Source organism: Natator depressus, chromosome 22 (assembly GCF_965152275.1).
Source record: "Natator depressus isolate rNatDep1 chromosome 22, rNatDep2.hap1, whole genome shotgun sequence".
In the NCBI taxonomy this organism is placed as follows: Eukaryota; Metazoa; Chordata; order Testudines; family Cheloniidae; genus Natator; species Natator depressus.
Window position 1 is genome coordinate 17,790,575 of NC_134255.1, and position 27,593 is coordinate 17,818,167.

The following is a 27,593-nucleotide window of genomic DNA, read 5'->3' on the forward strand; positions in this document are numbered from 1 at the left end:
TGAGAATTACCCCTTTCAGAAAAATGAGGCACAGGGAGGGGAAGTGACTTGCTCAACAGTCACAGATGCAGTGGCAGAGTCAGATTCCAGAGGAATTTGGCTAGTTAGGGGAAGGAAGGGATGAGGCTTAGGCCCTAGCTAGTCACCTAGACACAGAGTCCCTTCTCCTATAGTGGAGTTGCTGTGGGTCTCCTCAGGACAGAGAGAACAAAGAGGAGCCTTAGCAAGTAACCCTATTTGGGGGATAGAAGCCTAGAAATGTTGGTCCCCAATGGGTTGGATTGGGAGGGAACCCCAGAGAAGAATGACGACACCCAGAGGGGAACGGTTAGGCCACTAGTCTTAGACTCAGGAGACCCAAGTTCAACTCCCTGCTCCTCCACAAACTCTCTGTAAGACTTTGGGTAAGTCACTTAGTCTTTTTGTGAATCAGTTACCCATCTGTAAAATGGGAACATGACCCTACCTCACAGGGGTAATGGGAGGTGCTCATAGTATGGTAATGGGGGTTATGTCAGTGGATAAAATAGACAGGGAAAGAATTTTGATTGGTGCTGCCCTAACTGGCTTTGAAAGTGCAGATGCTACCAGATAAAGGCAGGAGTATTGAACCACCTCTCTAGATGCACTACCAGAGGCAGACAATCTGGATATGGGTAGAAGGGATGTGGCCAAGCCCCGGAGCCACGTGGACAAGTCTGGGCAGCCTTCCGCATCTGCAGGAAGAAAGGTACAATCACATGTCTCAGGCTAGAGGAGTGGGTTGGGATCCAGAATTATTATTTCAGTCTCAGTAAAGCTGAAGTCGAAGACACTTGGTAAAATGCCATTTAAGAAATCCTAGGGCTTAGCAGGATTCAGCAGGTTTAATCAAACTTAGTACCGTGGGAGTAAACAATTCTCAACCAAAGTGCTATACTGCATGCTACTACAGAGGAGGCCCCAGCTCTGTTTAGGCGCTGAAAGGATAGAAGACTAAGTAGAGATTTTTGCTGATTATAGCCAAAAACAAAACAAAAAACACCATACAGTAACCTTTGCTTGAAGGGACTTGGAAAGGAAAAGGGATGGGAAGAGCAAAGAAGGATGCAAAGACGAAGGCAGGAAGTCCTTTAAGACAAGTTTTATCCTTCCTTCCCTCATTCACTGAGCTGGGAAGGGAAAGCTGCTTACCAATCCAGAAATAAGCAGTAGTCACAAAATATTCCTTTAACAATGCATGACCGGTCTAGTTTTAAAGGTTTCAGAGTAGCAGCCGTGTTAGTGTGTATTTGCAAAAAGAAAAGGAGTACCTGTGGCACCTTAGAGACTAACCAATTTATTTGAGCATAAGCTTTCGTGAGCTACAGCTCACTTCATCGGATGCATACTGTGGAAAATACAGAAGACGTTTTTATACACACAAACCATGAAAAAATGGGTGATCATCACTACAAAAGGTTTTCTCTCCCCCCACCCCACTCTCCTGCTGGTAAAAGCTTATGTAAAGTGATCACTCTCCTTACAATGTGTATGATAATCAAGGTGGGCCATTTCAAGCACAAATCCAGGTTTTCTCCCCCCCCCCCCCCACCCCCGCAACAAACCCACTCTCCTGTTGGTAATAGCTTATCTAAAGTGATCACTCTCCTTACAATGTGTATGATAATCAAGGTGGGCCATTTCCAGCACAAATCCAGGGTTTAACAAGAACATCTGAGGGGGGTGGGGGGGGTAGGAAAAAACAAGGGGAAATAGGTTACCTTGCATAATGACTTAGCCACTCCCAGTCTCTATTCAAGCCTAAGTTAATTGTATCCAATTTGCAAATGAATTCCAATTCAGCAGTCTCTCGCTGGAGTCTGGTTTTGAAGTTTTTCTATTGTAATATCGCAACTTTCATGTCTGTAATCGCGTGACCAGAGAGAGTGAAGTGTTCTCCGACTGGTTTATGAATGTTATAATTCTTGACATCTGATTTGTGTCCATTTATTCTTTTACGTAGAGACTGTCCAGTTTGACCAATGTACATGGCAGAGGGGCATTGCCGGCACATGATGGCATATATCACATTGGTGGATGTGCAGGTGAACGAGCCTCTGATAGTGTGGCTGATGTTATTAGGCCCTGTGATAGTGTCCCCTGAATAGATATGTGGGCACAGTTGGCAACGGGCTTTGTTGCAAGGATAGGTTCCTGGGTTAGTGGTTCTGTTGTGTGGTATGTGGTTGCTGGTGACAGTCTCTACGTAAAAGAATAAATGGACACAAATCAGATGTCAAGAATTATAACATTCATAAACCAGTCGGAGAACACTTGAGTCTCTCAGGTCACGCGATTACAGACATGAAAGTTGCGATATTACAATAGAAAAACTTCAAATCCAGACTCCAGCGAGAGACTGCTGAATTGGAATTCATTTGCAAATTGGATACAATTAACTTAGGCTTGAACAGAGACTGGGAGTGGCTAAGTCATTATGCAAGGTAACCTATTTCCCCTTGTTTTTTCCTACCCCCCCCCGCCCCCCTCAGACGTTCTTGTTAAACTCTGGATTTGTGCTGGAAATGGCCCACCTTGATTATCATACACATTGTAAGGAGAGTGATCACTTTACATAAGCTATTACCAGCAGGAGAGTGGGGTGCGGGGAGAGAAAACCTTTTGTAGTGATAAACACCCATTTTTTCATGGTTTGTGTGTATGAAAACATCTTCTGTATTTTCCACAGTATGCATCCGATGAAGTGAGCTGTAGCTCACGAAAGCTTATGCTCAAATAAATTGGTTAGTCTCTAAGGTGCCACAAGTACTCCTTTTCTAGTCTTAAAGACTCAAATCAGGAAGTTAGCAGCCAGGATGAACTCCACTTTATGTTCCTTCAGGGAAATAGCTACACAATCTAATCAATTCAAAACCCATCAGCAACCTGCATAAAATGAGTTTGCTAGTGTCATTCAAATTCCTGTTGACAGATATTCACATCAACAAAATCAACCCCTATTTTTAGGAAGCTCAGCAAAGCGGCCTGGGAATGGACAGGCTATAGCATGAACTTTCCTCTCACCCAAAAAGTGGTCCCTGAAAATCAGGGTTTAGACACACTGGCAGAAGATTAGATGTCCCACCCCCCCAGCTTGTATTCTCTCTTCTGTCAATAGCAGAGACCTCTTGTGCAAAGGGCTGGATTTGTCATCACTCATGAAGTTATTCACATGCATTATTTCACTCTTAAACCTACCTTGCTTGTGCACATTAAGCAAACTATATTATTCTAAGGTATATACATGTAAGATGTGTTTATACAGTTATGGTCACAAACCTTGGCCTCTTCGTACCTGGGGGGGACTATTATTTTTCTTTATATATTAGTTTGAGGGGACCCTGGTGAAGGTCACATGTGTAAGAATCAGCTTATTTTTATTTACTTAGTATAGCAACGTTTGTTGGGGTTTTTTGGTTTTAAGAAACCCGTGGAAAACTGGAGAGGTAGTGAAAGACCAGGGATAGCAGAATACCAATTTGAAAAAGAAAATAAATGACTCTGGCTATTAATCATAGAATCATAGAAGATTAGGGTTGGAAGAGACCACAGGAGGTCATCTAGTCCAATCCCCTGCTCAAAGCAGAACGAAGCCCAACTAAATCATCCCAGCCAGTGCTTTGTCAAGCTGGGCCTTAAAAACCTTCATTAGGAGTGATTTATAACATTTTTAAAACAAGAGTTGAAAGAACACTATGAAATCTACAATTCGGAACAAGCCAATAACTGAATGTGCAACCTAAGACGTCTTTTCCATCTTCTGCAATTCCTTTGGCAGCGTCACCAACTCTTGTGATTTGTATTGTGAGTCTGCTGGTATTTGGGTTTTTCCCATAAAGCCACAGCTTCTAGAGACAGGTGACTAGGTAAGAAGCTCCACTTTTGTTTTTAAAAAATAAGTTTCTGACCCTCTTGATTGCAAAGTAAAGTGTGAATACAGGACTCAAGTGCACCCCTAAAAATTCAGAAGCCAGAAAGAAAAAACGGTGCTTTTTACTTTAAGTCTCATGATTTTTAAACCAGTCCTATGATTTTTGAGGTTAGCTATAGTGCTTTTGTTTCCTCAAATTTTAATCCAATTTGAGGACACTGGTGAGCTCTTTCCAAAGCCCAACGACCTTACTGCTCATCTTGACAGTAGAGCGCTCAGACTGCTATAACAGCACATTTTTAAGTTCAAGTCAATTGAATCCAGAGGTGCTGCATCTCCAGCAAGAGCCTCAACATCCGCTAGTCCAGATAACGACTTGAGTTTTCAGAAACTCCTAGCAATTACTGCCTAGGGAAAATGAACTAATGAAGCTGCAGCTTGACTGGCTACAGGAGATTATTTCGGTGACTGACAAAATTTGGAGCCGCCTGGGTCTCAATTAACTGATGAGAAAGTCACTAATCTTGGAGTTAACTGTGCAATGCTTTGCCATGATATCAGCAATCAAAACTGTTTTTAGGCAAGGTCCCCAGGGCTGGTGCTTCAAGGAAATTACCTGTACAGACGGATACCTGAATCAGTCATACCAGCATAAGAGGCAGGGGAGACATGTGGAGGGAGGAGAACAAAAAGACTTCAGGAGAAAGGCTTTAGGAAGTTGGGAGATGACTTGTAAATTGGGGACATTTACATCCTTCTGTATTCCTCCAGCAAACATCCCTCAGTACAGTTTATTTTGGAGGGAACTGAGAAGATGCGGGAAGGCACAAGATGCCAAGACATAAATAGATTACAAGGGCGGGGATTTAGCAGTTCACTACAGTGATAGGTAATTTTCCCCACTCCAAAATTTTGAGGCCCAACTGTCTAAAGAAAAATTAAGACCAAATGAATGTTTGGGGAAAATAGTTTCTAAATTGAGACTGTCAGATGACAAGTTTCAACCGAGAGCACTTTTTAAAAAAAAAGTCAACACCAGTTTATGGGACAACAGACCCAACCTTACACAGAATTACTAGTAACAGCTAGCATAGCCATAATGTTCATACGGCACAAGAGTGGACCAACTCCACTTAATAAATCCTGTTCTTTTATCAATGACCTAGGAAGTATTAAAACAGGCTTATGACACACAAAGTGGTGCAGTAAATTATGTGAATGTTTACTACAGAGTGAATAATATAGAGTAAGTCCCCCATCTCCAACTGAACACTCCATAATCTAGTGTTCCTCACACGTACCATGGATTACCAATGGTTCTGAGGGAAATACGGTCCACTCAAAGGTTTATCAATTCTAGTTTTAAAACATTTCCTGGTAAATTCCTCCTGCTTTTTGTTCATATTTGCATTGTCCTCTAGAAGAGGCTCTTGTCTCTAAAGATTCTACTGTTGGATTGCTGGTATGAAAGGTGGGTTTCTTGTGTGAACATGAGGCAAAAAGGATTCTCAATGCAAATTCTAGTGGACACATGTCCCGTCACAGAAACTGAAAACTCCATTTTGTAGTAATTGGTTCCTTGATTGATGATTTCAGCAGACACCGCAAGAACCAAATGCATCATGAAGACGAACTATCCCCTCTTAACGGAAGCCTTCTTAGTGCTGGTCCTTCCAGAACAGACTTGAAGCATGCTGTGGAAACTTACACAGTCACTGAGTGGGCCATACTTGGTCTTTAAGTAAACAGAAGACTACTCCACAGCTGTTGATCCACCACCTTTTGTATCAGTAAACATTCAGTACAGACATAGCTGTACTCAAATCATAAGTTTAATGAGCAGCCATAGGCATAAACAGAGGCTCCCACTGTACATTTATCTAGATGGGATGGGCCAGCCACTACTAGTAAAAGGCAGCCAGTAAATATCAGCCTGATAGGCACCAAATGGACCTCCACGGCCTTCATCCATTGAAAACATTACTGCGCAATGTCCTCACCAAATATATAGGAAGAAATTCAAACTTCAATCCAAGCACATAAGCCTGTACAGACACCCCATTAGTTTACTTTTTAAAAATGTGCACACACCACGATGCAAGGATCAAGGAACTATTAAGACAATCGCTACCTCATCCATTTCTTGCATTCTTGCTTTGGTTGTTCCCTTATCACCTAAACTTCTTGTCTAAATAGACTGTGAGCCCCTAACAGAATCTGTCATCCTGTCTCAAGTGCCATCAGCCCTATAGATTTCTCATGGCCCCATAAGAGCTCAGCTAAAGATGTTCCCTACTCCTGTTGATTCATCTTTTGTCATCCTTGTCCCGTCACTTCTTTCTCAACCCCTTAGTCCATAAGGGAACCATCCAAGAGGTAAATTCACAAGAGACTAAACTAAAAATAGTTATGTTTGAGGACTAGGAATCCCCGCAACTATGAAAGAGAGCTCCCATATGAAGCTAGAGCCTGTGATAGAATGAGCACAAGAGAAAAGCTAGTGAGATTACATCACTTTGAAACCCAAAGATGGAACGTGAGCTGTAACTGGTGCCCATTTTCAGGTGGGCAGGTAGTTTTTGGTTGGGCACGACTAATGCTCAACATCACCCCAGTCTGCATCAGCACAGGATACCCAACTAGACGGACTGCTAATTAGATGAAATTCCCACATTCCTATTTTACTTTCCAAAAGGCAGTTTGTATACTTCACTGACAGTTTCCCCATTTAGTGTGTTGCCAGCTATGGCAATCTTTTGGTTGTTGTTGTTTAAGAGTCTGGCCATTTTGTTTCTTAAAGCTCCAGCTCTGGGAGTCATGTAAATACATCAGAATTTTAGCTTTCATGGGGGAGGGGGAGGGGGGAAAATCACCTTTCAAGCTTTTTCCCCCCACTTACCAGGAGGGCTAGAAAGTGTGACCCAACTGCACCCTAACTGTTCAGAAACCAAAGAAAATGAACCCAAAATGGTTTAAAATCTCAATTGTTGCAGGGCCTGACTCGTGCTTTTTTAGTATTTAGGGTTGACAATACTGAAGGCCCAACATGCCCCAACACTTGGACTCAGGCTGCTGTGCCTACAGACCAAGGACCGTATCAACATTTATGTAGATCTGTCTCTAATGATGTGCTGCCCTTTCTTTTTGCCTCTTTCCAACTGAACATTTTTTCACTAGAAGTTTACACAAGGTTTAGGTTCATCACCAGAGAACCTTTGATTTTAGCGATCAGACTGGTTAGATCTAGTCCTGTCCTCTCGACTCCCCTGCTGGAAGAGAGATAAGATTTCACAGATCTAGACACACACACACACACACACACACAAAAGGGGTCACCTATTTCATAATCTCTAGGCATCCTCAAGGTAACTGAAATACCCATGTCCAAATAACATTGGCATAATGAACAATAATCCTGGTGCACTCTAGTTATTGCATATTTGAATCCAAGGTGAGTGGAGGTCGCAGTGGCCTTGGGTTGACGCTAGCATCTTACAAGAAGCCCAAAACAGTGGCTAGCTTCATGCTTAGACCGGCACATGCTCTAGTGATATGCATGCACTAGGATCTCCAGGATAAACATTGTGATAGCCAGCAAAGGCAAGGCATAACACCCAAGGGGACATGGAGGAACGCACTAAAATAAACCATCTAAAAACAGAAGTATATGGGCCCGTACATTGTACTCTGCTACTTCCTGGCCCTGTTGCTATATGATGTATTAACAAGCCAACTCACTCTCTCAGGCACAAAAAGCAAGAGGTGAAAGATTTTTATTTTAACAGCACCCATTGTCATCTGCTAGTCAGTTCTGCTTCAACCTCTACACAGTAGGGTGTATTTGGGAGGGGGTATAAGAGAAGTCAGGGTAATATAATAATACTGCAAGACAGTCAGACAAAGAGATTATGGATGAACAGAAGCATGAGTTTCACTTAGAGTTGTAACAATTTTGTACCTCATGAGACAATATTGCCTAACTAGTCTAGATTAATTTTGCCACATGTGGACCATTGAGGGTAGTCCTACTTGTGCAACTTTAAAATCTAAAACGATGAACTTTAAGTGTCACCCAACTTACTTTGGTTTAGTGACATTAACGTGCATTTCATAATGTTTTGAGAAACTGAGTTTTATTAATCTGTTTAAGATATGATGGACAGCAGCTTTTGAATTAACAGCAAGTAGCTGTCCTACACTGGATGGTTTCTGAAGATACATCATAAACTAGGGCGTGTCTACACTACAGCCCTCAGATGACCTATGTTAGGTTGACTTACAGCCACCGCAATAATTACTGTGGTGGCTGACGTCCACACTATCCTCCTTCCGTCAGTGGTGTGCATCCTTAACAGGAGCACTTCCACCAACTGAAGAGGGACAGTGTGTGGGGGGCGGGGGTGAGAGACAGCTCTGCGCAGCTCCCTGCCAGGAGCCCCGCTACTCCCCTGGGCTCTCAGGCTTCCTGGTCCCAGCCGGGAGCAGCCACCTGGGCTTCTCGGCTCCCTGACTGGGGAGCCTCCAAGCAGCAACCTGACCGGGAGCGGGGAGCTGGGGCAGCCAGTCCCTAGCTTCCCTGCTTTCTTGTCAATTTCATAGCTCCAGTATAGAGTTGTGAAAGTGACAAGATGTAAGTAAGGCAGTATCTACCCAGACACTGTCTCCCCCTAACTACACAGACATAACTCCACCTCCACAAGAGGTGGAGTGCTTACTTTGGTGTAGTAGGGCGCTTATATCAGCAGGACAAAGCTGTAGTGTGTACACTGACGTAACTAGGTCAACGTAAGCTGCCTTACATCAATTTTACTGTGTAGCGTAGACCAGGCCTGAGTCTCAACTGAGGTAAGAAAATTCTGAAATCAATTACATCAATTTGAAAAAATCTGTGAATTACCACTCAGTTATGTCTAAGTTTAATCAGCATCTCCCACTAACAACAAAGCTTTATGAGAACATGAATAAGTCACATATGAAATCAAATGAATCCCCATTCCCCTCCCCCACTACTTTGGTTCCTAGCATTGCTCTGCATTTTATGTACCCACAGAAAGCAATTGGGAGTTTGAGGTCCCAAAGGAATACTAGTTTGGAACCTTGGGTCAGGATTTTTTCTAGTTAAATTAATCCCTAAGGCAAAAATCTCAACCACACCAAGTCAGTGTTTAGATCAGCATCTCTGCCCTCCTACTTACTAATGGTTCTATTAATAGTGGGTTTATAACTAGGTTACAGCATTGAAATTAAGCATTCTTCAATCATTCTAACGCAAAACTAAGGTTTCCTTCTTTCCAACACAAGGAGGAATGATACCATGAACTGCATGCATGTTTAGATATTCAGTATTTTTCTTTACAAGGCTCCAAAACACAGTTAGTCCAAGTAACTTCTCCCTCTGCCTCCGACACCCTTTGAATTAATCAGACAAAAAAGTTAGTTCAATGTAAAGCGAATGATCCAGCATTACACCAGCTCCAATACTTAAGCTTCTAAAATTTCAAGTTCCACTGTTAATAAAATAGAAAGCATTTTACTGTTTACCTTATTTCCAAGTGCTTTTTTTAAAAAAAAAAATATGGCAAAGTTAAGCTTTTATACATGCCAGGTGTCTACGCACCATCTCCTGTTTAGACAAGAGTACTTGCTCCCATGACTATTTTAATAATGACTCATTCCAACAAGCCAGGGCACCCTGCTAGACCACACCCCAAGCTGCTGACTTAAGAGTTTGTGATGCAAGCCTGTTAGGAAACAGTGTTTCCCTCTTGAACGCCAAGAGGCACAGACCTGGTCATTCAAGGCCATGGAAACAGGACGCGTTGTTGTACCTCGGCTGTTCTGGCCACAAGAAGAGTCCTGCTATTTTACGTAACTCAGAATAGTTTTAAGAGAATTTTTCATGCAAGTAAATGTTTAACACAGACCATTATACACCAGTAATTTAAGTCTAGCATCAAGAGCCAGGACAATGTCTGCACAGAAAGACCTATGTGAGTTTTAAATGAACTACACTGTTAACAAGAGGCTAAAAGTTTTGGGGGTTTTTTTGTTTGTTTACAAACTAAACTGGTAGCACAGAGGTCTAATAGGAAGATTCCAGTTCAATCGTCAATAGCTGCAATAGCGACCTGGAGGGTAAACTTAGAAAGAAAACAGATAGGCTAAGTTGATTACAGAATATTCCAGTTTTTATTCAATATTGCTCAAGCTGTTTTGATCTTTAATATTTGTGTTTCATAAAAGTCAAACCCTGATTGAAATGTCTTTGTTCATCCTCCAAAGGACTTGTGATATGCCATGTGCAGCTCCATCATGCCTCTTAATTCCACCCGTTTGTAGTTATTCCTGAAACTACAACAGTATCTGTTTCAGAACATAAGCCTGCATAAGCCTCCAGAAAGCCTTTCCAGTGGAACCATTCCAATGAATTCCACTTTTGTTCCATGAAGCATATGAGAGAGTCAGAGTCCATGACAAGTGCTAGCAATAATTGCTGTGTCAGTTTCCACCTCTGCCTGGAAAGAGCAACACCTGTAACTATCTGTAAACTATAATCCATTTAATACTCTGCTTAAAGATGAAGAAAACAAGCTCCTGAATAAGAGCATCATATGAACATCAATTAGGAAACTCCTGCTCCAAGGTCTGCAGAGTACATATAGTGAGTTTCAGCATGACCCTCAAAAATGGCCAGTAGAATTTCATGAATGATTTAAGAATTGCTAACGAATACTTCACATTGCAAGGTCATTGATTGTCCTTTAAGAAGTGAGTATCTAGGTATGTTTGAAGGTAACAATAAGTAGTACATGACGAGATTCTATCACCTACTAGAGCGTGATATCAATGTCACCGTGTTCTCCTTGTAATCTGTTGCTGATTGCAAGACCAGTAAACACTACAGTAGATTAAACATCTAATAATCGCATTAGTACTTTAGCTCAAAGTTATTCACAATTTTTAGTGAGAGTAATTTAATTATGCCCATCATTACAGAGGACTAGACAATCAAGCACCTGGCACTCTGCTGCATGAACTATAGAACTAGTTAGGCAAAATTGTCTCTCATGTGGTACAAAACCGTGTAAACAAGAGTTGATTGGCTTGCAGCATATGAAGATTGCTAAACAGTTACAACTCTAAGCAAAAACCCATGATGCTGTTCATCCCTGATCTCCTTGTGTGACTCTCTTGCAGCGTATTTTATCAGCCTGGAGATCACAATGCTGAAAATTTACCTATTAGATGAAGCTGAATCACTAACAGTGTTACTGTTACTCATACTCTGTTATTTAGAAACAATCATGATGATCAGGTCAGTATTTTGAACAGGGATTTGGAGATTTTAATACTTAAATCCATTGTAACTTTAAAAAAATAACCCAGATGTTTTGCAAAGGTCAGAGCCAATCAGCAGAATTCACTTTTAATCTCAACTTGCCAAAATGCAAGGCTGCCTTATTAATCCTTTAATAGCAAGGCACCTTTACTTGTCCAGGAAGCATTAAAGGAGTCTTGTTTGCAAGTGGGATGTTTGCAACTCATGCAAGAGTTTCAGAGGCAGACTATATCTGCACATCTTCAAAAGGTCTCCATCTTGCCATGCACATGTTTGACCTGCTTTCCTCTCATCCTGCTGTCAGGCTGTACTCTTGGCTCGGAGACTGTTGCCATGGTGAAAGCTCTGACACATTGACTTAGTTTTCTCACAGATTTCCTGCAGTACTGAGAGCTACTGAAGTACAGCATCTCATTGTAGATCACTAGGGTATAGAGGCACAAGAATTCTCAAGGTCAGATGTGACTTAGCCATATGCTCTTTTCCAGCACCTTCCATTTCCACACTGTGGGAGCTGTAGTCCCAGCTACACCAATTAATGTCACAATTTGTCCTGTCTACATTAGGATTTTACATGAGTCATCTCTCTCATTGTAAAAACGCTCATTTTTCCTAGCACTGATATGGCCGTGGGCTTTTGAAAATTTTACCCTGCATCCTTAAGTTAAAGGCAGCTGGTTTGCAAATGAATGTATTCACTCGGGCAGTCACTAGAAGTGTTTGACCACCCTACAGAGCTGCTGCAAGGCCTCCTTCTTCAAGCATTTTGGAGAGGTTGGGAGGCAGGCTACAATTGTGATCAATGTACTGAACAAAATACCCAAGAAGAGGCGAGAAGTTCATTATCCGAGTCTAATCTTTTAACAGTTTACTTTTCATGAAGTGCCCAGACCACTAGAAAGGTGCTTGAAATAAATGTCAGGTCTAGAACCAATTTGAAGAGTCCCTCAAAAGAATTTCCTTTCATGGTTGTGTATAAAAGTCAAGAAAAACCTATGTCTATTTTTTAAAGGAAAAAAGGAAAAATCTTCACTGGGCTTTTTAGCAGGAAATGAAATACAAAGTTTTGCCTACTTTGGAATGAAAATTTATATCTGACCTCCTGATTTTGAGTGCAACACTAATAATTCAACTCTTGCTGCTGACCTCTCAAACCTCAGAAGCTGAGAGTCCCCTGCTATCATGCACGTTTTCATATCATTGTCTCTTCACGCAAGCTTTGGGGGGAGGGATAGCTCAGTGGTTTGAGCATTGGCCTGCTAAACCCAGGGCTGTGAGTTCAATCCTTGAGGGGGCCATTTAGGGATCTGGGGCAAAAATTGGGGATTGGCCCTGCTTTGAGCAGGGGGTTGGACTAGATGACCTCCTGAGGTCCCTTCCAACCCTGACATTCTATGATTCTAAGCGGACACAGTAGGAGACATGCAAGATCCCTGACCACGGAAACAGAGCAGGATTTTTGTGAATTTTGATCCTTTGTTCACAATTAGAGGACTGCACGTTGCCACAAAGTGAGCAGTAACTTTAGGCCTACCATCCTTCAGTGCACTTTTAACAAAAGACACTAGCAGCTGTCTCCTACTCCTTCTTATGGAGACCCTCCCCAGTTCAGTGGGCAACTTTAGTAAATCCCTTGGACTTGCTCAGTCTATTTCAAGAGAAAGGGCTTAGCATGTTATGACCAGGCAACTCTGTCCTGAGGAAAACCAGACAGTATTTGCAGAGGACATTTGATTTTTTTTTTTGCCTACCCACCTTTGTTTTAAACAGCTCTGAAGACTGAGTTGGAGTTTTCAGATATTGGCAGGACAATTTATAAAATTGGTGTAGTGCACGCTCTGATTTATCCTTCACATTTCTCTAGGTGGTTTTGGTTGTTTAGAGTTGAGCACATCGGTGGGGAGAATGGTGAACACATACGAGTCTTTACTGCAACCACAATAAAGTTAGGATGAACAATCAGCATACTTCCCTGGGAAAGTTGCCATTTTGAGTACATTTCATTTGTTTTCCCAGGTCTCCTCTAAAAGCTATTTAAAGAGAGTGAGTAATTTGTTATTCATTTAATTCATTACACACTATCACATGGGCATCCAGAGCAGGTCTGAAAGGTTAGTGGCTATAATCTTCAGTCTTAGAATATCTCCCCTAAACAGTGATGTTTTCCATTCAGCTAAACTAGGGCACTTCCCAATCTCCACCTATATGGGTCACTTCTCTTTATACTCCATTGGCCCAATAAGTGAAACTGACAACCAGTTTTATCCCCTGAACCCAACTGGAATAAGCAGCACATTTACAACTAACACAGTTGAAAAAGTGAGGTTACATGCAGGTTACATGTCTGGCAAATGACTAACTGCAGAAGCAGCTGAGTGGGAAAATACCTACATTCAGACTTCACTATGCGTTTAACTATGAATTGGTATTCTTAGCTAAACTAAAAAAAATTAATATTCTGTTCTGACTGAACAAAAGTTTCCCCATATAAGTCAGCCAGTGTGGGAGAAGGTACACCCCCTGCTTCTCTGCAAGGGCAAGGGTTTCTCCAGAGGACATAGAACACCCAAACAGCAGGGAACGTTATATAGGTAACTATTACTTTAATTCCCGACATCAATTTGGTATGATTCGAAGTAAATTACTAGCAGCTGAATTAACTGGCAGAGAACAGAAAGTCAAAGATTTATCTGAAACACCCGAAGGAGCTCTTGTGAAAAAACCCTTGAAGTCAAAGATTAAATCTGCACTGAGAATCAGCAATGAACTTGACTTTTCAAACCATGATCTCACTGGCAACCAATAAATTGCTATATATTAGTGACAACTGGCTAGTTCAAACAGAATGTTTGAGATGCAACAAGCAGGCTCTGTGCACGGCTAATAATGGATTTCACTATAGCCACTGGTCATAACAGACTTGCATTTGTATGAAATTTGTTTATTAGTGCAGAGTAAAATGGCACTGTGTGTACTAACTGAACTTACAGGAAAAGATCTACCACCTCAGAGTAGCTACAGGCCGTTGTTACCAGCCTCAGGAAGCAAGAAACCAAGGTCCAATTTGAAATGTACCCCAGAAGAACGCTATTCTGTTCATGTCACCTTGTTATGACAAGATAACCCAATCTAACTCAAATGGTATTTTATCCATTCAGTTTTGATCTAGGAAAGGCCAATATGATTCTCTATAGCAGCCCTATGAGTGTCAGCATACTATATGGCAAGTGTGAAAAAGCTTATTTGAATTCAGTAATGTCTCTAGCTACTCAAGTCCAAGAGATTCCATGCCCTACCACCAAGGCCACTATTTATCAGGGACACTCCAGGCTAGATGATAGCCGCCTGCAAGATTCTAGTGCAAGGATATCCTTCAAGCGTAGTATCTTAAGAGAAAAAATGAAGTGCTGAGACCAAGACTTTTTACCCTTCGTTAGTTAACGCCACTGCGTTGGACTTAATGTTGAGATAATCTAAAATTTAAGTGCACACAGAACTATGCAGTTACAGTAACTGGCCAAAAGTAGATATTTGTCTAGAGCAAAGGCACTTAAGGACCCAAATTAGAGATCAGTGCCCCACTGTACAAAGCACAGAAATAAAGACAGTCCCTGCCCCAGAGAGCTTAACTTATCAGTCTCATACTACATAGCTGCAAGCCTTTAGACTTAAAGCAAAAGTCTGTTCAGATACTGTGCATCTCTTTTTCACTGATAAGAACAGCCACAAATAAGAATCCACTGCAATTTAGCATATTATCTTAGGAGATTTTTATACTTAGCCATAAGTACACAGAGCTAACAGGATCTTCATTTGTAAGCTTATTCCTTCAAAGCCTGTTGAAGACTTAACTAATTTACTTAGTTTCAGGTGAAATTTGAGTTTTGGTGTTTCCAATTCAGCTGCTTTTGGTAGTCTATTAAGAAGTTTACGACTAAATATATTGCCATCTCTAGAGGTACCACAAACACACATGGAAAATAGCTGATGAGACCGAACAGGATTCCAGTGAACCTAGTTCCTCAAAAGCTGATGAGAGGGGAGAAAATTTGGAAGCATTTCTGTCTAGAAGACTGCCATGTTTTTTTTGCATCACTGAACTCTATTGACAATCCTTTGCCAGTCACACGCACAATGAAAATGTTACTGTTCCTTCAATGCTGCTCGCTGTTATACCAATTGCCAACACTACATCACACAGAGTTCTCAGGGAATATGAATGAAAGACAAAACCAGACAGTTCAGTATTTAAACACCCTAACAGGACAGAATGAAGAGAAACTGTACTAAGCAATGGGGAACCTTAATGCAGGAAACTGGTTTTACAAGAGATTTCCTACATAACTGCATAACCTTTAGAAATGTTATAGAACTACTGACATGTTTAAGTCTGGTACAAACAGGGGCTAAGCATGCTAGGAAAAACAGATATCTGAAGGGGACAGGAAGCACTAGATAGTATAGGGCTGTTTGTGTGGAAGTGTAAATATGTACATAGAAGGTAATGCTCAAGTCTCAAAACTCATATTTTAATGGAGGCACCTTGGTACAATTTTTCAACCCCCGTCTTATTCCCATTAATATCAAGTTATGTGTTTCCCTAAATGAACATGGACAACTGTTGAGGCCTGGCTTTGTCAAATCACTTTAGCCCTAGCTTCAGTCTCTCAGTTGCATACTGGCATCCTATGCAAATTTCCACCCTCCTCCCCCTCAATCCCATCTCCAAAATCTGATAAATCCACACAACGTACTAGAATTACATCAGGTGCTTTAAAAAACTAAAGGAAAAGCTTCCAAGTGGTAAACCATATACAAAGACAGCAAACAATTGAGAGATTCAAATGTATGGTGAAGAGACCAATTATATCAACTGTTAGTAGCCAAGATGTTTTCGGTTGTATAATATCAAAATAAGAGACTACCTAGAATGGCTCAGAGCAGTAAGATCCGTCATTTACAAATCAGTTGACTCATCCCCAGATTGGATCCCATGAACTTCTTCCATTGTTTTTAAACAGTTCTACAAAAGCTAACTCTCAGATCTTGGAGCTGCCAAGATAATTTGTCACTGAAATGTTATTTCTCATCATGTGCATGCATATGTTTATTACAGTAGGGATTCTTAGTAATTCTTGGCTCCCAGCTTTTTTGTGGGGTGGCTTTAAATCAGTGAAGCATTTGGTGCTGAAGATAAGTTGCACAGATTTTTGAACCCAAAGCAGGTAAGTCACTCTGAGCCAACCACACTTAATGGTGCTTTTTATGCACTGTGGTGGTGTGATACTGGTGAACAAGTATATCTAGGATTTTGGTTCCAAATCTTGTTGATCAAAAATATAAAGCGATAGTCACCCTATCTGCATACCTAAGATTGCCAATTAGTTACCAGGGTTACGAGGAGCTTGGTTTTTAACTCAAGAAATCTGTGTGTCATTACACAGAAGCAGGCAGCAGCACTACCTAACCCTGGTTTGAGTTCAGACTAGCCATTTCCTCGGTTTCCCTCCTTGGGCACTCCTATGTCTTTGACATGCTTGACACATAAGCCCTTCTTGGGATCTAGGTTTATTAACAAAGTTCAAAAGGAAACACAAACTCACCCCAGACTTCCTAGCTGGCTCACAACTTTTGATGCAAAGTTCTTGTCCCATTCCTACTGAGACTTTCCTTTCCACGCTTCATCCTTACTAGCCAACTCCTACTCCCTGCCAGCTGGCACCCGCAGGTCCTCTGCCTGAGAGCTAAAGCAAAGACAGCACTGTCCCATCCTGCTTGGCCAGAAGAATGGAGATCTTAAGATGCCGGGCATATTATCAGCATAGAGAGAGCACCTCAGTCCTTAGTGCCTGTCCTCTCCTGTGACAATAAAAGGATTTTAGACAAAAATTAGTGCCACAGCTTTCTTCTCAGAACAGCAAAGCTGAACACTATATCCAGAATTGCTGGATTAGGAAAAAGTTAACAGCTTTCCAATTAAATTTTAAATCAAATATTACCACAGTACCATATACTGGATTATAGCTGGCTGAGCAAGTATGTGGCTGATCTACTAATAATTCCCAGCATGAATTTTCATTACAGAATACATAAAGCTGCTGGAGAAAGTTCCAATAGTAACAGTGAAGTATGCATGCTGTATGTTAGTGTTAAAAGTTCTTCAATTCAACAGTATTTGGCTACTCTACCCTAGTACAGTAATGTCTTAATGGAGAGCCCATAGCCATATATTGGTTCCTTGGCTCATTTCAGTCAATCCAGGCTGTCCTGGGATATCCTGTCCATCCTCACTGATTAGTACTGACTAGTGAAGTGAAACCATTTCTTCCCCCACTTCCCCAAGATGCAGCCAACTTTGTGCTATATTTGAGCACAAACTGTGTCAATTCCATCGGGTGTGGGAGTTTGTGTGTTTGTATGATTTGACTATGAAATTTAGCTGAGGCCACATAATTCCCTTTGATGGCCATTGGATAGAATGAGAGGTTTCGCCTCAAGTATAGAGACACAGGAGTCAATTACCAGAAACATGCCAATGACTAATAATGAATCATAGTCCTTCAGGGGTTTCTTCACTTGAGTGTTAATGCAGCATATTAATCCCCTAGACTGGCATGGAGGCCTAGTCTGAAATCCATTGCACTTGTCTATTAACTAGATCATTTTAAAACTCTCTCCAGTTAAACCAGTGCAAACTTCTAATGTGGATACTCAAATATCAATTTAACCCTTGCTTATGTTAATTCATACAAAGTTGGTGTTGCTGAACTGACATAAGCAAGGGTTAAACTGATTTTGAGTATCCACATTAGAAGTTTCCACTGGTTTAACGGAAGAGTTTTAAAAATCATTTAGTTAAACCACTGCACTTTTTCATACAGACAAGGCCTAAGCACATCAGTGGCAATTTTATCTCTGTGGTACAGAAACTTGTGATTTTAACATCAATGATTTTGGGAGCACTGAAGTCACACCAAGCTCTACGCAGTGTTCATTCTGGATGAATGAGCAGGCATTCTGTAAGAGCAATTAAGAAGAGAATGCTGTTTAGAAGGATGTCCCCACCCTCTGAGCTTTCACTGATGAGCCGGACAAATTAACACTATCTGCTCTACTACACAGTTTCACCACTGTCCCCAGCCTGAGTTGCAGGAGCAATCTTTAGGGATGGGGAAGGGAAAAGGGGTTCTGTCTCCATGACACCTCAGACACTACTAATTAGTTATTTTGTTCTATCTAGAAGACTAGAGATGGCAAACAAAAAATTGTGATAATTAGGAGGCAGTAAGTGACACTTGTCAACTTGCTACAGTTCCTACAATCAAGTCAAGACACTAGTGAACAGAATTTCACTGCCTTCTGTGATTTATCTGCCCAGTGAGAATTCTAATCAGAGTTCTGACATGCTAACATTTGGGTGACGGGGCTTACCAAATATGCTTAAGCGGTCTTGCTAAATTTTTCTTTGTTGCAGATAGTAAATTTAGTTTTTTCATGATTTTGGCAAGGATAAGAGAAGAGGGGAGTGTTTGGGCTAGCAAGTTTACAGGAGAGTTGTATAAAGTTGCAGTACTGTGTGTGTTTTCTTGCTGTTAGAGATTTTTTCACAGATTCTCACAGTCTAATCTTCCCTTAAAAAGTTGGTATTTACACAGGTACTTCCTATTAGTGCTATTCCTCCACCATGAGGCGGGAGTCCTAAAGACCCTATGTCATATCTATGCCACTGGGGAGAAGACAAAAAACAATACTGCCACTTAGCCCCGTACTAAGAAGGAAGACACTAGCCCATTAGGACACTAGTTACCACAGTACCTGCTTTTTTTCCTCAGGGAGGCTATTTTTGTACCTAGCCTATGAAATAGAACTTTGATCGTCAGTTATTCTCTTTACACACTCAGCCTTCCTGCCTCTTGGCACACAGCTCCAAAGCCTCAACAGAATAAGCAATGAAATGCTGGGTTACTTTAAGGCAAAAAAAGTCCAACCTACAAATGCCTAGTAGGGAAATGCCTTCAATGAAAACATGATAGTCTAAGAGAACCCCTCACCCCAAATCTTCTGTTCCTTTTCAGCAAAGCTCATCCACACAGCTAGGACACAGATGTTTTATAAGATGGGAAGGGAATGCCTTAAGGGTAACAAGTAAACAAGATATAACCTTGCCTAACAAGCAGCCAGTGACAAGCTGGGAGAGCAGACTGCCTGAAAGCCATGCTTGAGTAGACTATTATCCCCTCCAAAAAATGCTAAGCAAGCACTAGGTTCTTTAGCCAGGGAGGCCAATTCATCAAATTCAAAATGAGAATGTTAAAGCCCTATCAGCTGGTAATGATACACAAATCCTGTTCTCAAGGTCTTCAGTGTAAGCTGTCACCATGACAGAGGCTGCTACACAGGGTCTCATGCTCAGTGTATATGCATTAATCTATTGGCTATTTGTAAATTCCTTCGTACAGCTCAGAAATGTATAGTGAAATGCTAGATGCCATCAATTCAGCATGCAATCAGTAGGTACTATCTATCTATCTCTCTCTCACTCACACACACACACACCCCCCACCCACCCACCCACACCCTACTGGTGTCCAGGAAGAGAGCACTAGTAGTTGTCAATGGAAGTGAAGAACAGTAAATATGCTGGACCAAAAGACCCTTTCCTTCTCTTAGGAATTCACTAAGCCTGGATATTCAATGGCTGAAGTACAGTGGCTCTTTTGGAACATATAAGCAGCAAGATCAGCACCATGTGAGTAACATTATACTGCGTGCCAGAGGAATTATTTGTGATTCACAATTAATCAGGGTTTCTTATGTTTGAAAGAAAAAAGCAGCAGAAAAAATGTGTACTAATGGATATTGATGAAAGGGAAAGTGACTAACAAGGTTACCATATTAGCTGCTCACATACTTCATTATGAAGCTAATGGCAAGAGTATTAACCTGTTTCTGTTCGATAAGATACAGAGCAATGGTGAATCACAGCATACTGAACCCAGTATAACACCCCTCCATGATCAGAACATTAGGAGTGCTCTGAGCAGAGGCTTTGGGGTTACCCCAGGGCCACATGCCTTATGGACATGCTCAAGATGGGGAACAACTGGGTTGAGCACGGAGCACTCTTCACTCCTCAGCACTAGCCCATCTGGGAGCAGCTTTATTTTCCACCTTTTACGGAAAACAAGAATCCAGGCAAGAAGCACTGTGGCTCCCTGAGCCTTCCGCATTCCGGAGCTACAGTGCCATAGTCACAGAACCAAGCACTTTCCATGGCAGCCCACTCCCACTGCCAGCTAAGTCAGCCAACCAGTTCTCATACTGCGTTTTAAGTGCTGTGGACCCACTTCTGTCTGAATTCAATGCCAGATTAATTTCTTTGCCTCAAAGTTATTCATGTACAGGTCTAAGCCTAGAATCTAATTAAGCTATATCTTTAATAGGCTACAAAAGAAGGAAAATGTTATTTCTATTGCAAATATTTGAGAGGCATTCCAGTTCAACAATGAGGGGCATCTCATAAGTAAACAGAAGAATGGACACATCAGTTCACCACTAGCATTTCCACTACTCTCCCAGCTTCTGTACCTGAAATAGCAGGTCTATGTCATGCCAAGGAGTTAAATTTACCCTGCAACCACCATATTTGAACGTCAGATCAAATTTTATTTTTTTTTTTTATGGAAAACATAAAACTTCTGTACTTTAGGTAAACAATGCTTGAATGAGTAATACTTTTTCCTAAGAGTCAGACCTGCTCTGGGCTCTGCATGTTATCTAGTTCTATGAACCCAAGAATACACATATTTTGCTGGCAGGAAGACAGTATGGTCTAGCAGATCAAGCACTTGACTGGAAGCCAGGAACTCCTGACACTGAGTCCTTCTGTGGCCTTGGACAAGCCACTTATCCCATGTTGGGGGAAACTGAGGCAAAGTTTAACACCTAACTCTCACTAATGATTGAAAACTCCAGTAAGTGCATCACAATGGGCTGTGAACTCATGGTAACATCTCAGTTTACAGAGAGGGCTTGACCTACATAGTGATGTGTTCCTTGTTAAAAACAAAAAACTAAAACACAAAAACAAAAAGTCAGAAACTGCTCAATAGCCTTTGGAAAGGCATGTAGTTATATATGTCCTCACAGCAGAGCTGGAGTAGATCACTGCATGCTGCAGCTGACAAAAAGGAGCAAAAGAGGTGCAAAGAGCTTTCAGGACTGTAACATCTCTGCTGTTGTGAAGACAGATTTTAAAATAATACACTAAGCTTTACGACACTATCCAGAATATGAGGGAAGGTGAAGGTAGATGTGCCACAGTATATGCAGTCATCTCTATCAGCAAACACCATTCAACTCTTATGAAAGAACATGGCATTAAAAAAAACCTCCAGTGTCTGACCAGAGTTAGAATACTAATAAAGTCACTTGGATGATTTATAAATGGAAATTGTGCAGCGAACAATCCATTCAATAGGTCACTTGGAGGATTTTTAAAACAAAAAACAAAGACTGATTCTTGTGAAACACCAGAACACTGACAGAGGAAGGGAGGACAGGAGGCAGGAAACAGAAATGGAGAGATGGAGCAAGATATCCTGCAGGTGCCCAATTAATCCTAGTCAGGGAAATAACTCCAGTTCCTGTCCAGCCATCAGAATAGCTCTGTTTTACCACATACTAGATTCCAAGTTTGCATAACAGGGCCTGAAAGTAAGTTGCTGCCTTAGTTAATATATAAACTGTCAAGCTATGCCTTTTTATTTAGTTAATTCCTGTAGGGATAATTATGACCCCAAGCATCCTGCCCTTTAGGATGATTAATGTTTCCTTTCACAAGTGTCCCCAACATTACTGATCCATATTTAAGTTGTGAAATTCAGTTGTGTAAACTACAGTCTTATGTCAGCAAGACATACCAGACCATTGTTGTGAAGTATACAGAACGTGGGAACATACTAGCTATGTAAATAAAGATGTGTCCTAGTCAGTTTCAAAATGGCTACAAATACTACTCAAGCTAAGTCAGCGGTTCTCAACAAGAGGTACGTGTTCCCTGAAGCGTACCGCAGACGTCTTCCAAGGGGTACACCAACTCATCTAGATATTTGCCTCGTTTTACAACAGGCTACATAAAAAGTACGAGGGAAGTCAGTACAAACTAAAATTTCATACAGACAATGACTTGTTTATACTGCTCTATAGACTATACACTGAAATGTAAGTACAATATTTATATTCCAATTGATTTTATAATTATATAGTACAAATGAGAAAGTCAGCTATTATTCAGTAATAGTGTGCTGTGTCACTTTTGTATTTTTATGTCTTTTTATGATTTTTATGTCTTTTATTTTTATGTCTTTTTATGATTTTGGAAGCAAGTACTGTAGTTTGTAAGTGAGGTGGAACCTGGGGGTACGCAAGACAAATCAGATTCCTGAAAGGGGTACAGTAGCTTGGAAAGGTTTAGCGCCACTGACCTAAGTAATGGGTTATGAGGTTTTTGTTTATTTCTTTTTTCAGGTGGGAAGGGGGATCTACAGTATTTAAATCAAGACATCCCCAGTGTCACATCAAAGTCATCTGAACTTGTAGAATATCTACACCAGACAGAAAAAGAATCAAACATCTCAGATCAACAGGTAATCTCTAAGTTCACACAACGGTAAAAAACTTTGAACTGTACCAAGCAGGTTAATCATCATCATTTAAAAGTTATCGACATTTGCTGTGATTACTTTTGGAAGGGCATGGTTCCAGTTTGAGTGTCACTGAAGAATAAAATAAGCTTCTTCCAATGAGAAGTCAGAGCATCAAATTTGTTAAGCAATTTGATTCGGCTGCATTGACTAATTGTACTATGCTTGAGTTTCATTATCAACAATGTTTTAGTTATTTGACTAAACGGGGTGATTTCACAAAGATTCAGTTTAAGTAATTTTCCTTGAGTCAAACAATTTGTTACTATGAAGAAAACAAACGCTTCATGGGTTTCATTTTGGTACTTTCAATGCCCTCTTAAACAACGGAGTTTCCATAACATGTTAGCCATTTCCGATTTACTTAACACTGATTCTTCCCAACAACCCCCATCTTTCTGACCGAGTTTGAAATATAGCTTTTTGATTTCCCCCTTGTTTGTACATCACAGTCAGCAATGTCCAAACTACTGACAGCTCCTGAGGACAGCAAGAACAGCATAAGAACAATATTGGGGGAGGACATAGGTCCTACATATGAAGTGATTTTCTTTTCTTTTCCCACTCTGCTTCTCATGCAGAGGTGAGTTTTGAAGTGAACTAGCTCTTCAGAACCCAGAGTATCCTGGTGCTGAAGGTTTTCAGTTTCCAGTTAGAGAATGGAAACCTGCTCCACATCTATTGGAGGAGAACCTGAAAGTACATAAGCTGCCACTATAATTTCTCTCTCTGGGTTTAAGGATTGGAAGCATCTAACATCTACCACCATACCATGCAATATATACAATGTCTCCTATATGGAAGAGGACAGTTAAGTTAACCAACTTCAGAATTACAGATGCAAGTGGCACAGGCCTTAACTTAGTGTAATGGCTTTTCATTAGTGGAGATTCAAGTTCAACCCATTCTTAGGTCATAAGTTATATGCATTTGGTTGTTTCAATACACGCACTGCTGGCCATCTGGTCATAAATAGGCCAGTCAAAGGTTAAGTTTGTGTTCATCTTTTCACTATCTCGCAAGATCTTTAGCTATTCACATGCAATAAACCAACTCACAACCTTCAATATTTCACAACCTTCAGAATTAACAATGCTCAATACAAAGCCTGACTCAGCTAGGAATGCTGAAAACAGGAGCTCAGTTAATAATTGAAGGGCTGATTTCTAATCAAGATGCTCAGTTTTCAGCATTTAAAGCAGCTGAAGTGGGAGCATTGCTGCTTCTATCAGCAAAGTTCAGGAAGCTTAGTTATCATCACTGGGCAAGTAACGATCAAGCCATAAGTAACAAAAGCTGAAATGCAGGCCAGACTGTAGCATCTTGCAATTAAAGGCAGAGGCATCTCTGAATGTTGTAAATACTACATAGACAAGAGCAGCTAATCCATTACTAAAAGATACTGTCCAGTAGGCATTACATTACTTTAGATTAAACTTTAACAGCCTCTGGGAGAAGTCCTACTCAGGCAGATGGGTGTAAATCCAGAATTTAAGAAAATGGAGGCATTACTTTGTAGTTACACCAGTGTCACAGCAGGATTTGGCTCCTGAAATTTACATGGCAATCAAAAAGTGTGCAAGCCAAAAAACTCTTGACAGGCTGACTTTCCCTTGCTGTCAATTTGCTGATATAATGGACAGGAGCATAGAAAAGATGGTCTGTGGTGGTAAGGACCCACAGCCCTGCTGGACCAGCATGGCCCCTGCTTAAGTTTCCATTAGGGTTTTCAGGACACTATGGCTTCTACAGAGGAACCCACAGAGCACTGCACTGTTGCAGCATGTACTGGCATATTCAGCACTAAAATCTGGAAGACAGAGGATGGGGTACTAAAAATGACAATATGATACTTTTATTAGTTGCTGGAATGTGACTTCTGATATGCAAATAAGTGATATACCCATCAGCTAATCTGTACCTCAAAATGACCTGCCTGCATACTGCAAATATTTGGTCAACAAGTCTTTTCTTCCTCTGTTTTATTCTTTACAGTTTATGGGATAGTCCTGGAAGACTCAAACTCTTCTTTAAAAAAAGATCTGGGGAAAGATTTGTCTTTAAACTGAAACATAAGTATTGCCCTTTATTAAGTTCGCCAACAACCCCTCCTTTCCAAAACAGTCAGCTCTTCTTTCAGGTTTATCCATGTGAAATTAATTAAATAAGAGTCAGGATCAAAGCAGTTGCATGGCATTGGATAGTAAAAACTCTTCAGAATGCTATTTTCACTCGTGAGAACCGACGAAAGGTCTGTGGTGAAGAGGATGGCACCAATATCACAGAGACAAGGTGGGTGAGGTAATATCTTTTATTGGACCAACTTCTGTTGGTGAAAGAGACACACTTTCAAGCTTACACAGAGCTCTTCCTCAGGTAACAGTCATTCTGACTAAACCCAACACTGAGACAATGACAACAGAGTTCAGAATCCACCATCCAATTGGGAAAGAGCATTTTCTGCAGCTTTTTTTGTTACCTGGGGCTGTACCAAAAACTCATATGCTAGACCAGGGGTTCTCAAACTGGGGACCGTGACCCCTCAGGGAGTTGCAAGGTGGTTACTTGGGGGTCACAAGCTATCAGCTCTGTGGGACTGACAGCTCCAAGCCCTCATTACATTAAATGACCCCCCCTTTTTTAATGTATAAGGGGGGGGGTCACATTCAGATGCTTGCTGTATCACTATAGATAAGCTATTACCAGCAGGAGAGTGGGGTGGTGGGAGGTATTTTTTCATGCTTTGTGTGTATAAAAAGATCTTCTACACTTTCCACAGTATGCATCCGATGAAGTGAGCTGTAGCTCACGAAAGCTTATGCTCAAATAAATTGGTTAGTCTCTAAAGTGCCACAAGTACTCCTTTTCTTTTTGTGTCAAAGGGGTCATCAATACAAAAGCTTTCTATCATCAAGGCCTGAGAATACTACATCAACAGGTGTTAGCCCTACCCAAGTTGTTCAGAGCAACAACTTCTTCTAAAGTGGACACAGGGAGGAATGAGGAGCCCAAAATATGTATGACATTCACACAAAACAAGACATGTCATTGGTTGGTGTCAGTGATACAGAGGATCAGGGTCTCACAAAACCTTATACTGAGAAATGCTTTCACTGTTTGTTTGGTGTTTTTTGTTTTGTTTTAAATAAACAGTTTTTGTTTGGGATCGAAACTTCCCCCTGAAAAGTTTGGAATTCAAACAGTGCAGCAAAAGAACCAGAGAGTGAAAGTGACCAATACATTTTCACTGTCCAAGCTGAACAGGGCAATTAAGAAATGCAGATTGTGAACAAAGCACAGACAGTGAATGATAGAATTTTAGAACCTTTCAGTTCAAGAGTTTTGATTCTCCATCAGCCTGCCCCGTCTGATTTTAACCCTTGAGCAAGCCCTTAAAACACAGCCAGGGACATTGTCCATCACTGTGTTCTGAGCCATATTGCACAAGAGGAACCTCAGCACAAGTAACCAGTTGCACATGGGAGCTACTGCTAACATAGTGCAGGGCTCCTGACACATCCCTGTGCAGCAGCAGTTGCATAAGCAGAGTGCAGCACCGCCACTGACCAGGGACACTGAAGCCCAGCAGCTAGCAGGGCATGGCCGAGCCCTGGAGGCCCTGACCCAGGCGGAGACCCAGCCGCGGGGGAGAGTCACTCCGCCCGGCCGCCTCACTCCGCCCGGCCGCCTCACGGGTCGGGGCAGCGCGGAGCCAGGGCAAGCGGCTCCGGCTCCAGCTGTGGGAGCTGAAGTCGGAGGCTGCGGAACGGGGAGCTACAGCCCAGGCACAGCACCCCCCGCCCTGGGAGACCGGGGGGGTGGGGGGGCAGCCCCCGGGGACCCCGTGTGTGGGGCTGGGCACACTGCGCCCCAGGGCATGCCGGGGTGACACCAGCCCCCTGCCGCGGGGGGGCGGGAGCCAAGATCGGACTCCGAAGCCAGCAGCAGGCCGGGGCCCCCTCCGCCCCCGCAGCTGCCCAGCCCCACGCACGACGTGCCGCCCCCGCCGACCTTATCCGCCCCCGGCCCCCAGCCCCCCAGCGCTGGCCGAGCCCCCCTGCGCCCGGGCCACCAGTCCAGCCCCCCGGACCGTATCCACAGCCCCCCAGGCTCCCGCCGCCGGCCCTGGCCCCCCCGCACCTTGGCCCGGGTCACCAGGTGGGTCGCCAGCTTCACCACGGCGAAGTTGCCCTTGCCGATGGTCCGCTCGATCTCGTAGTATCCGATGCGGGCGGGGCCCGGGGGCCGGGGTGGCGGCGGGGCCGGGGGCAGCCGGGGGCCGGGGGCTGGAGGGGGGCCCCCCGCTCCGCCGCTCGCTGCAGCCGCCGCCGCCATCTTGGTACGAGGAGCAGAAAGCCCCCCCCTCCCGGGGCTGCGGCACCGCGTGAGCTCATCGGCCCGGGGGCGGGGCCATCGCTGCCACGGCAACCACCGGGGGCGGGGCCCACTGACGCCAACAAAGCGGCCGCCGTTTCCACGCGTCACTCCGAGCGGAGCATGGCATTGGCTGGGCTGGGGCGGGGCCTAGAGCGGAGACGCGACGGGGCGCGGGAGGGGGCAATCCCTGGGGGAAGCCCCGCCGGGGAGTGTGGGGAAGCCCCCCCCGTTCCCCCATCTCCGCGGCCAAGCAGGCCCCAGCGCAATAGGGCGGAGCCTC

At 42.5% G+C, this 27,593-nt stretch overlaps 1 protein-coding gene across 4 annotated transcripts in view; it reads right to left on the reverse strand.

The window, feature by feature from the left end:
- SIK3 (SIK family kinase 3) overlaps positions 1-27,202 on the reverse strand; it is a 149,135-nt gene extending 121,933 nt beyond the window's left edge. For 2 of the 4 annotated variants that reach the window (XM_074936935.1, XM_074936934.1), the window contains exon 1: positions 27,077-27,202. The gene's annotated coding sequence lies outside the window, so the exon portion shown is untranslated. The remainder of the gene's footprint in view (positions 1-27,076) is intronic. The other 2 variants (XM_074936937.1, XM_074936938.1) reach the window with 1 other exon arrangement.
- Between the last annotated feature and the right edge of the window lie 391 nt (positions 27,203-27,593).